General features: G+C 36.3%; 1 protein-coding gene across 5 annotated transcripts in view; it reads left to right on the top strand.

Annotated features, from left to right (window-relative positions):
- Positions 1-9,624, top strand: part of ROCK1 (Rho associated coiled-coil containing protein kinase 1) — a 93,483-nt gene that overhangs the window by 20,722 nt on the left and 63,137 nt on the right. The gene's annotated exons all lie outside the window — the stretch shown is intronic.

Genomic DNA, 9,624 nt, shown 5'->3' with positions numbered 1-9,624 from the left:
ACCCACCCCGAGGTATATCTTTGGATAGTGTTACCCTGCTCTGTGTCAGGCTGGCTGCTCATCTCCAGTTGCAGTTGTTAGAGTAGCTGGGAACTCTAGACCTGTGAGGCACTTCTACAAGTGCTGAAGTCGCTGTGGTATGCTGCTTCCATGGTGATAAACATCAGTCAGTTCTTTAACTGCCAGTACTCCCTCTTCTTTTAACGCTATTTAAATATATATGCTTTAAGTGTACTTGCGTTCAACATATTGAATAGAGTTTTATTTAAAAGGGCAGTTTTAAGCTGTATTTATGCTTTATTTAATCCTAGTGAGACAAATATAGTTTGATAAATAATTTAAAACCGAAAGTATGGCTTCTTTTTTCTAGTTTTCTACACATGAAAATACAGGAATCTATGTAGCTCTCCAGATAGTTATACAACTGATCTAGTCTTTTTATGTAAGGTATTCTGTTGATGGCAGGATGTGCCACATTTGGTATAGAAGCTTTGTAGTTTGTAAAATGTGCCCACTGAGCATATCAACCCATGCATGTGAAACTGCTTTTAGGGAAAATAAGCTGCAAATATCCAGAGACCTCACTTGCTGTGAAATGAAATGCTATAATTTGACTGAATAGCAATCAACTTTCGCTGCTGTTCCACATCTTCCTGAACTATTTTCAGTATCTATTTACATTATCTGTTGTACCTGTTTCTGCATAAATTTTACTGAAATTCTTGGTGATATTTTGGTTTATAGCCTTTATCTTCCTAGAATACACTGCTCTCTTATCTCATAGTTGTTCTTAAAGATGTACTATTAAATGGAGTTAATTCTAATGCTAAATTGAATTAATAAAACACTGATGTAATGAATTGAAATTTGGATGTAAAGATTATTAACCACAATAAAATATGCTAGTGTAGTGAGATCACTGTTGTGATATAGTGTTAGAAGCTTGAGTTTGGAGGGGAAGAAAAACCCCACTGAAATACATTGTGTAGAATGCATTGTCAGAGAATGTGAACTTTCCATAATTTTAAGCATAAAATAGTGCCTTGAATAGACGTCATTCAGAACAGATCTATGGATCCAAGCTTCCTGCATCTAGTCAGTGGACAGAGAGGGGCTGTGGTGTAAAGGAACCATGACTTGCTCTCAGTTTTAGTGGAAGCCTGAGGCTTGTAGATTCTCTTAATTATATGTGTACTGTTTCATACTTACTGTCTATGAGTTGATTTCACAGATTTGCATGCCGTTTATTTTAGGAGATACTTCAGGTGGCAAGATCCATTGCTGTAGTGGAAAACCAGCAACACCTGGAAAAAAATGTGTCTGTGAAAGAGTATTACTACTTGAATGTATACCTCTCTGTAGACTTGCACCTGAGGCTTCCTTCAGTGCTAATATGCATGTTAACAATATTGAAAGTTCTAGGGGCTCTGTTGTTAGTGACAGTGTGTATTTTTATGTGTATGTGTGCGTATTGGTAGATATTGATATTAACTGATAATTTACTGAGTCATGTAGTAAGTGTATATTCTAGGAATTTGTCAGCAAAAATGTTGAACAGCTGATGTTTGAACAGAATGGAAGTACATGTAACTACACAGAATGTGAAATGGATGATGAAGTTTGCAACTACAGATGGAATAACTTTAAAAGACTGAAATGATAGCAATAATCCATACTGCTTTCAATAATCCTGCCTTGAGGTTTCAAGATCTCCTTATTAAGATTTTTAATCTTTGAGTTAAACTCTTTGCTCTTTGCTGAGTTAAAAAAATCACCTATGGGAAGGGCTATGTATTTAACCTAAATTTGCAAAAGCTCTTTGAGTATTGCAAGATACTAAGAAGTAACCAGCTCTGTGGAATTGTATCATGCTGGCAACAGGAATGGGTGATGAATCAAGTGCCTTGTACTGAGGCTCATATATCAGTTTGTATACTTTGTCTAGTCTAAGTGTAATGAAAATTCTTCAGTGAAGTGTCTTAACTCTGTCTACACTGATGTGTCTCCTTTAAAGATTAAGTACTAAATGGCAGTTTTCTGTTCTATGGACAGCAAAATAAATGAATGTGATTAACTTACAACTAGGTAGAGACATCTTTTGCGTACTTGATTGGAGATAGATAAATGTAGCACTATTGGCATTGTCCTGGAAGTTTGTTTTCAAACAGTGTTCTTGCCTGAAACCAGTGAGTTGTATAGGTCTATTTAGTACTTGCTTCTCAGGTAAACTTACACTTGCTCATTTAATTACCAAAAACCCCCAATGTATTAATGTTGGGCATCAGAGAAAAGTCCTGTGTGTGTGTGTGTTTTCCTTTGCCAGTGAAGTGGCAGTAGGGTATTCCCCAGAACAGTAAGTATCGAAGGGGGGTCTGAGATTTTCTTGAGTCAGTCAGTAGTGTCAGAAAAAGTCTATTCTTGTCACAAAGGAGTAATGGTTGCTGTGGACTTGCAAGGCTGAAAAACATGGTTCATGCAAAGCTAAGCCTTGTAAATGAGGTCTGCTTATCACTTGTTCCACTGGGGGGGAGTTAAAGAATAATTAATTGTAGGAACCACCTTTATGCAAACTGAAGGCATAGCTTGGTGTTGTAGACGAAATCGTTTAGATTGGAAAAGACCTCTTAAGATCATGTAGTCCGACACCTTTGCTCAAGCAGGGTCAGCTAGAGCAGGTTGCCCAGGACCACATCCAGTCAGGCTTTGAATATCTCCAGAGTGAGACTCCACAACCTCTCTGGGCAACCTGTATTTGACAACCTTCACAGTAAAAATGTTTTCTTGTGCTAAGATGAAATCTCATGTTTTTAATTTGTGCCCATTGCCTCTTATTCTGTCAGTAGACACCACTGAGAAGAGTCTAGCTTCATCTTCATTCCCACCCATTTTATACACATGGGTAAGATTCCCCCCTTGAGGCTTCTCTTCCCCAGGCTGAATAGTCCCAGCTCCCTCAGCCTCATAGTATGAGAGATGCTCCAGTCGCTTAATCATCTTCATAGCCCTTTGCTGAACTGGCTCCAGTATGTCCATGTCTGTCTTGTACTGGAGAGCCCAGCACTGAACACAGCACTGCAAGTGTGGCCTCACCAGTGCTGAGTAGAGGGGAAGGATCACCTCCCTCAGCCTGCTGGCAGTGCTCTGCCTAATGCAGACAAAGATGCTAACTGCCTTTGCTCTGAGGGCACATTGCTGGCTCATGGTCATTTTGTTGTCTATGAGGACCCAAGGTCCTTTTTGGCAGAGCTGCTTTCCAGCTGGCCAGCCCTTGCTGCAGCATATACTGCTTGCCTGTGCTATTCCTCCCCAGCTGCAGGATTTGGCATTTCATTTTCTTGAATTTCATGAGATTCTTCTCTGCCATTTCTCCAGCCTCTCCAGGTACCGTTGACAATCAAAGATCTGGTAATTCAAACAATTTGAAAGAAACTTCTTATTTTTACTTTTTAAAATGATTGTGGTATTACTTTTCATGTATGTTTGAAAACAAGATATAAAAACCAGCTTTGCACTTAGAGCACTTAAACAGGCGCTCTCAGTGTTGATGGTTGACTGCAGAGGTCACTTAAGGTATTATGAAGAACACAAGAAAATCAAGATCCATCAGATTTGTTGATTTAAAGTATGGAGGGAAATTTTAGTACTGCTGAAATAATTAGAAAATGGCTACAATACAAGGAATTAAAATATGGATAGTTAGAGTTGTAGACCATAAGATTTACTTTGGTCTCTCCAAAAAAGGAAAAGCAGCAAAGACTTTAAACTTGGGTAACTGCCAGTCGATCTAAGGAATTCAAATTTTATATGCTGGCAATAACCATTAAGGGGTTTTTTTAGTTCTTTGAATGCTAGATAAGTAGTAAACAAGTGTCTCAATAACAAAGTTTCAGCTGAATTTAATATACATGTTTATTTATCATGTGCTTCCACTAGATGATATTACATGATAATGAAATGTGTATGAAGTAAAAAATTCTAAGATGCTGTAACCGTACCTTGATAATGTAGCTCTTATACTATATTTTTTACTTTTTATCACTTATGAATCCTGAGATAATGTTTTGCTGAATTGAAGTTGCTTGATGGAGTGTATTTTGAAATATCTTAACAGTAAACTTCACTATAAATTGTAGTAATATTAATTCATACATCTGAATAAAACCAGCATTACATAATTGTGAGTTTTGAGATTAAGGAATATAGTTACAGGGTGAGGCAGTCCAGTGTAGTCATGGTAGGACTGACACTTTGATGCATTAAAACTTTGGAAATAGGTGTAGGTCAAAATATGGGAAGAAAATGCAGTTGATATGGGGTTGCTTAAGTCAAGCTGAAGAAAATCAGTACATTTTACAGAAATCTAAATAAAAGAAGTTAGCATAAAAGCCTGTGAAATTCAGTGCGAATAGCTTGTAATTAATATGTACGTTAATGTTAACTTCTTTGTTACTGCATTCTGTATTTTTAGAAAAACTAAAGGGAAAGTAAAGGCAAAGACTGTTGCAGAAATATTTTTGCACATTTCTTCTAAAAGAATCCTAGAGGAGTTACTGTATTGGAATCCCTTTTGCAGTGTGCATGCTCGAGGATCTCTGTCAAGCTAAAGTGGTAACAGAAAATTTTTCTTGGTCAAAATGACACAAACTGTAAGGTTGCTGAGTATTTATCCATCTTTTTTGCACCTGTTTGTGTCTTGTTAAGGCATGTAAGTGTGTGTATAACCTTAGTGTTGATCTACATAAGTGCTTAAAACTGTTCTGATGACAGTAGTAAGGAAGGTGGTAAATAGCTTTTTTTTCTATTGAAGAAAAAGATCTTGTGTGAAGAAAAAATCTTGTCATCTAAATTGGTGAATATTGGTTAATTAATGAAGATAGAGTAGTAAAAATTAAAGTTATCACAGAACAAATTAATATTCATTGGTGCCTGGGTGATTATAAGTGGTAGGTGGAATTGAGCATTGAATGTTGAATGAGTGCATGGGAGAAAAACCTCTCATCATGATGTGTTGTTAAATGTTGAATTAGCTGTGATTTATAGTACCTAGTTTTGTGAAAGAATCAATTTAGTACACAGTGCCTGTAAAAATTAACTAGATACTTAAGTTAGCTTAAAATTTAATGCAGAACAAGAAACGTTGTACTACATTGTGTACCTAGGTATGCTCACAACTTAAATACTATTTGCAGTTTCCCCTGCTGATTCAAAAACTATTTAGTAGAAATAAAAATCACTGGAAGGTGGTGGTGGTGGGAATAGGAATAGGTTTCATACAAGGATAATTGCAAGAGTGATGACCAAGGGAGAAATGATAGAAGTGTGTAAACCTCTGTCTTGGGGCAGGTGGGTGAAGTCATTGTTCATTTTGTGACTGAAGAACTGAAAGCTCAAAATGAGTTACACTTTCATATAACTTGCAGGTGGTAGAATTTGTGTCTGTATGATGCTGTAAATGCAAGAGATTAAAACACATACAGAAGATGTTCAGATGAAATCACTGAAGAAAATTCTGGCTAGAGCTGTTAACGATGTGTTTTACCAGTGATTAGGCCTAGCATAAAGGACACAGCCACTATGAAGATGAACCAATAACCAAATTGTATTTGATACAAAAGGGTCAGTACATGGGTGAGCACTGGGGGTACAAATAAATCAGATTATACATAATTGACATCAATCCCACAGACCTCAACAACACTGCATGACCAACAATAGGTGCAATAAATGGTGAAATACAGTTTCCCATAGAAGAGACATGAGACAACTGAGTCAGCAAACCAAATACATAAGACCAATGAAGCCACATACTGAATCTCTACACAGCTCACCTTTACAAAGGCCAGACCTGACTGGAGCCCAGTTCCAGGGAGGCAGGAGGTCCTTCCCCAACAGGGAACTCTGCAAAGTGCATCCACCCCACAGACAGACACTGCCCTTCCTGCAAGTGGTCCCAGCTTTTATCCCTAAGTGGGACACCTGACCTTTGTTTACTTAATGCAGACACCTGGGGCTCATTTACCCAATGGCTCTCCCTGCAAGGCCAGCTGCACCCTGGAGGGAAGCTTAAAGGTAAACTCACCCCCTCTTTGTAAAGGGCTGTGGGAATTGTCCACATGTCAACCTTAATTTGGGGCTTGGGGTTGAAACCCCAGCATTTCACCATGACAGTGCCATTTCTGGCTCACAAATACACCAGAGCAGTACTACCATGTGCTGGGTTTGTTCATATCCTCTTCTCTAAACACCCTTATCTCCAGAGGCAGTATATGCGTCCAGCCTAACCTTTGATTTTACACCATATAGCTGTTCTTTTGAAACTTTTGGGTGTGGTGTAGTAATGAGCAAAATGAAAATGACAGAATATGTGGAAATGTTGGTTTTGTATAGAAGTCGTCTCCGCACATTGAAATGGCTCCCTAGTATGCTTCTTCTATTCAAACTACCTCATTTTATCCTGAAATTAAGATTAAGAAGCTATTGATGATTTCATTAAATGAATGTGATATAGGAAAAACTATATCAAAACGTGAAACTCTTTGAAGAACTTCAGAAAGGAAGTTTTTTCCCCTGTTCTTTTTTAATCACCTCTGAAATACTGTTACTGTGTAAGATTTGTTAAAGTCATATATTTGCTTTTATAAACCAATTCATTTTAGTAATCTAATGTAACTATTAACATAAAAGGAAAATGTCTGTGTGGACCTTAAAGCTAAATAGAAAAATTGTTTTGTGATGACAAAATAAGGTAGAATTGAGTGTTAGTTGAAAATACCTCTAAACTACAATACGTGGTTCTAAGAAGTATGTGATGTACTGTATTTAAGGAAGATACAAACTAAAAATATATTGAACTCATCCAAGTGGGGAAAAAAATCCATCATAAAAATGAGGCCTTATTATTTTAATGAAGTATATTAAACTATTGGATGTATGTTTTAGTGTCCTTCCTCTTTAAGAGGAGGAGGGTAGGACTACTATAGGTCTTGAAGGGAAAAATGTTGCTTCCTTTCTGTATTAGGAAAAACATCAGATGGCATATTGAAAGATTGAGCAAGATAGTAACAAGAAAGCTGAGATACAAGTTATGTCTGCAGCCATCAACAATAATGATTGTGTGTCCTTTCATTTGGCCTTTACTCTTTTTTTCTTAACCATTATTATTAAAACTCTAGTATATTCCCGTCTTTGATTGGCACTGCTTTCAACTGGCATTGCCTTCCCACTGTTGAGCTTGTGTGCTCCTCCTCCCTGTTTGTTCACTAGTGATACCACTTGAAATAGCTATGCTTCTGTGTTTCACTTGGTACTGGGACAGCTTGCAGCATTTGCAGGTTCTTCCGGTTTAACTAATGTAAGTGAAATGAAAAGGCTATTCCATGTTTTATGTTAAATACCAGGTATCCCAAATATTTTACTTTAATTATTCATGATTCTCTAAAATTACCTTAAGCTTAGTCTTGTATTTGCAATTCACTGTTAAAATAATACTATACTATTTTTCTTCAGAAACTTACTTAAGTTGAAGAAAATAATGATTTTTAAGAGTGAAGGATTTACAAGTCTCTTTATTATAGGGAAACCACTCCACTCCTACTTTCTTTTTAAATGAAAGTGTTGAACTAGGATAGTTTATTCTCTAGATACTGTAGCAAAGGGAAGCTCATTATTGAAGGAACCCTTTCAATAAACAACTCTTGGTGCGCAGCTTCCTTAGCTGCTGTTTGCACGATTTCGAAGTGTGATATAAAATGAATGCAAGATCAGTGACTTGAATCTTTATTTCAATGGGGTTTTTTGTTGTGTTTTGCTTGAAAGAGTTCATGTCTAAGATCTGAAAGGCAATATTTCCATGGTGAATTCTGAATTAAACAGTACTTAAATTTTCTTTTGCCTGTTAAAAGTGGATGTGTGCTGTTATTCATCTTTATTTTAAAGCTTTAAAAAAACCCCACAACAAAATACTGAACATGCCTGACAGACCAATGAAACCATGACACTTTCTGTACTTCTTGCTTTTATGCATAGACATATTTTAATATTTTGAAAGAAAAAGTATCTTACAAAAGTAAGATTAATGATAAAAATTTGTAAGTATTCCTGTTGTCTTATATTAAACACTGTATTCAGTGTTTAAACTCTCCCCTCAGCTAAAGAAGACGACTGAATTTTGGCTTTTGAAGCAAACCTTGAAATGAAGTAGGTAATTGCACTGCCCCAGAGCAAACCAGGATTTTGAGAATTTTGTTATGTTTCTGCTTGATATGTGGAAAAGTTTTTTGTGTTAACTGTGACCCTGGACAAGTTGATTGACTCAACAGATTTGAGGGCTTAAGGTCAGAGTGGACCCCAAACTTCAGCAATTAATCGCCATCACTCATCTGCTTTTAAAAATCCCTGGATGTGACCTACAGTCTCATAGGTGTTCTTTGTTTCCTACTTCTTACAGCAGTAGCTGTGCACTCTGTACTGCTGTACAAGCAGCTGTCTGTTGAATTTATCAAATAATTGAAATTCTTTAGTGGATTTCCTGGATATTTTACTTCGGAAAGGTGTCTTTTAGTAGGTTAGAAAGTACTTGTGAAGTTGTGCTTACCCTGCATAGCTTTATTTCTACACCTGAGTCCAAGTTGTTAGGCTCTTATTGTCTTACTTGTATTACTGACCCATTAAATGTTTTTTCGTTGCCATTTGCTTTCCTCTTTCATTGTCAGTGTAAGTCCAAAAAGGTGATCTTTTAATACACTAAAGATAAAAAGCCTTATTTATTTGCTATGAAAATGCTGTGGTGCTTTTCTTGATTCTTGTAATTTTCATTGTTACTTTTCTCAGTTGAAACTACGCTGCTATATGGAGAGGTAACTTAAAACAGGAATACTTTTATGAAATTAACAAATTGAATAACATACAGCCTTTAAAGTAATTCTGATTATCCTTGTAGTTTTACTTCCTTACCCTATTTTTAAATTCTAGCATGGTTTTACTGTATATTCTCATTATATCTGAAGTAAATAATTTCTATGTCACTTCAAAAGTGAGTACTGCAAGCCTAGAAATAATTTAGATTTCAATAGCATTTGATTTTTTTTTTTTTTATACTTTAAAATGCCCTGAGGGGAGGAAAAATAGTTTGAATATGAAGTGAGGAATCAAAGACCCGTTTTCTTAATCTAAATTAAGTATGCTCTCTAACATATGTTCCTGCAAAGTAAGTTCTCATTTTATAGTCTAGCTTTTCTTCAGACATAGTTGCTTAATGGATGTAGTGGTCAAAGACTGATGGATCAGCTTTCAGTCCTGTTATTGTATAGCTATATAAAAGCTGAAACACTCAAATTAGGTCCAATCAGATCTGATCAGATCAAAGATATGTCTGGTCTAATACCTCACTCCCAACAGGTCAATAACAGCATAGATGTATATAGCAGTACTGCTACAGTGTGCTTTGTTAACATCCATCAGTAGGTATTTTATGACTTTCTCTGTCTTTGCAGTTGCCATAAAAACATTACCTAGTTTAGAAAGAAGACTCCATAATGCTATTTGAGTCTTTGTGATATAATTCCCTAGGATACGTGATCATTTTTCATTAGATACCATATCTGTGGTTTTCAACCAAAATAAACC

Source organism: Athene cunicularia (genome assembly GCF_003259725.1).
Source record: "Athene cunicularia isolate RWA chromosome 2 unlocalized genomic scaffold, athCun1 chr2_part1, whole genome shotgun sequence".
Lineage (NCBI taxonomy): Eukaryota > Metazoa > Chordata > Aves > Strigiformes > Strigidae > Athene > Athene cunicularia.
This window is presented reverse-complemented; position numbering and strand designations above follow the sequence as displayed.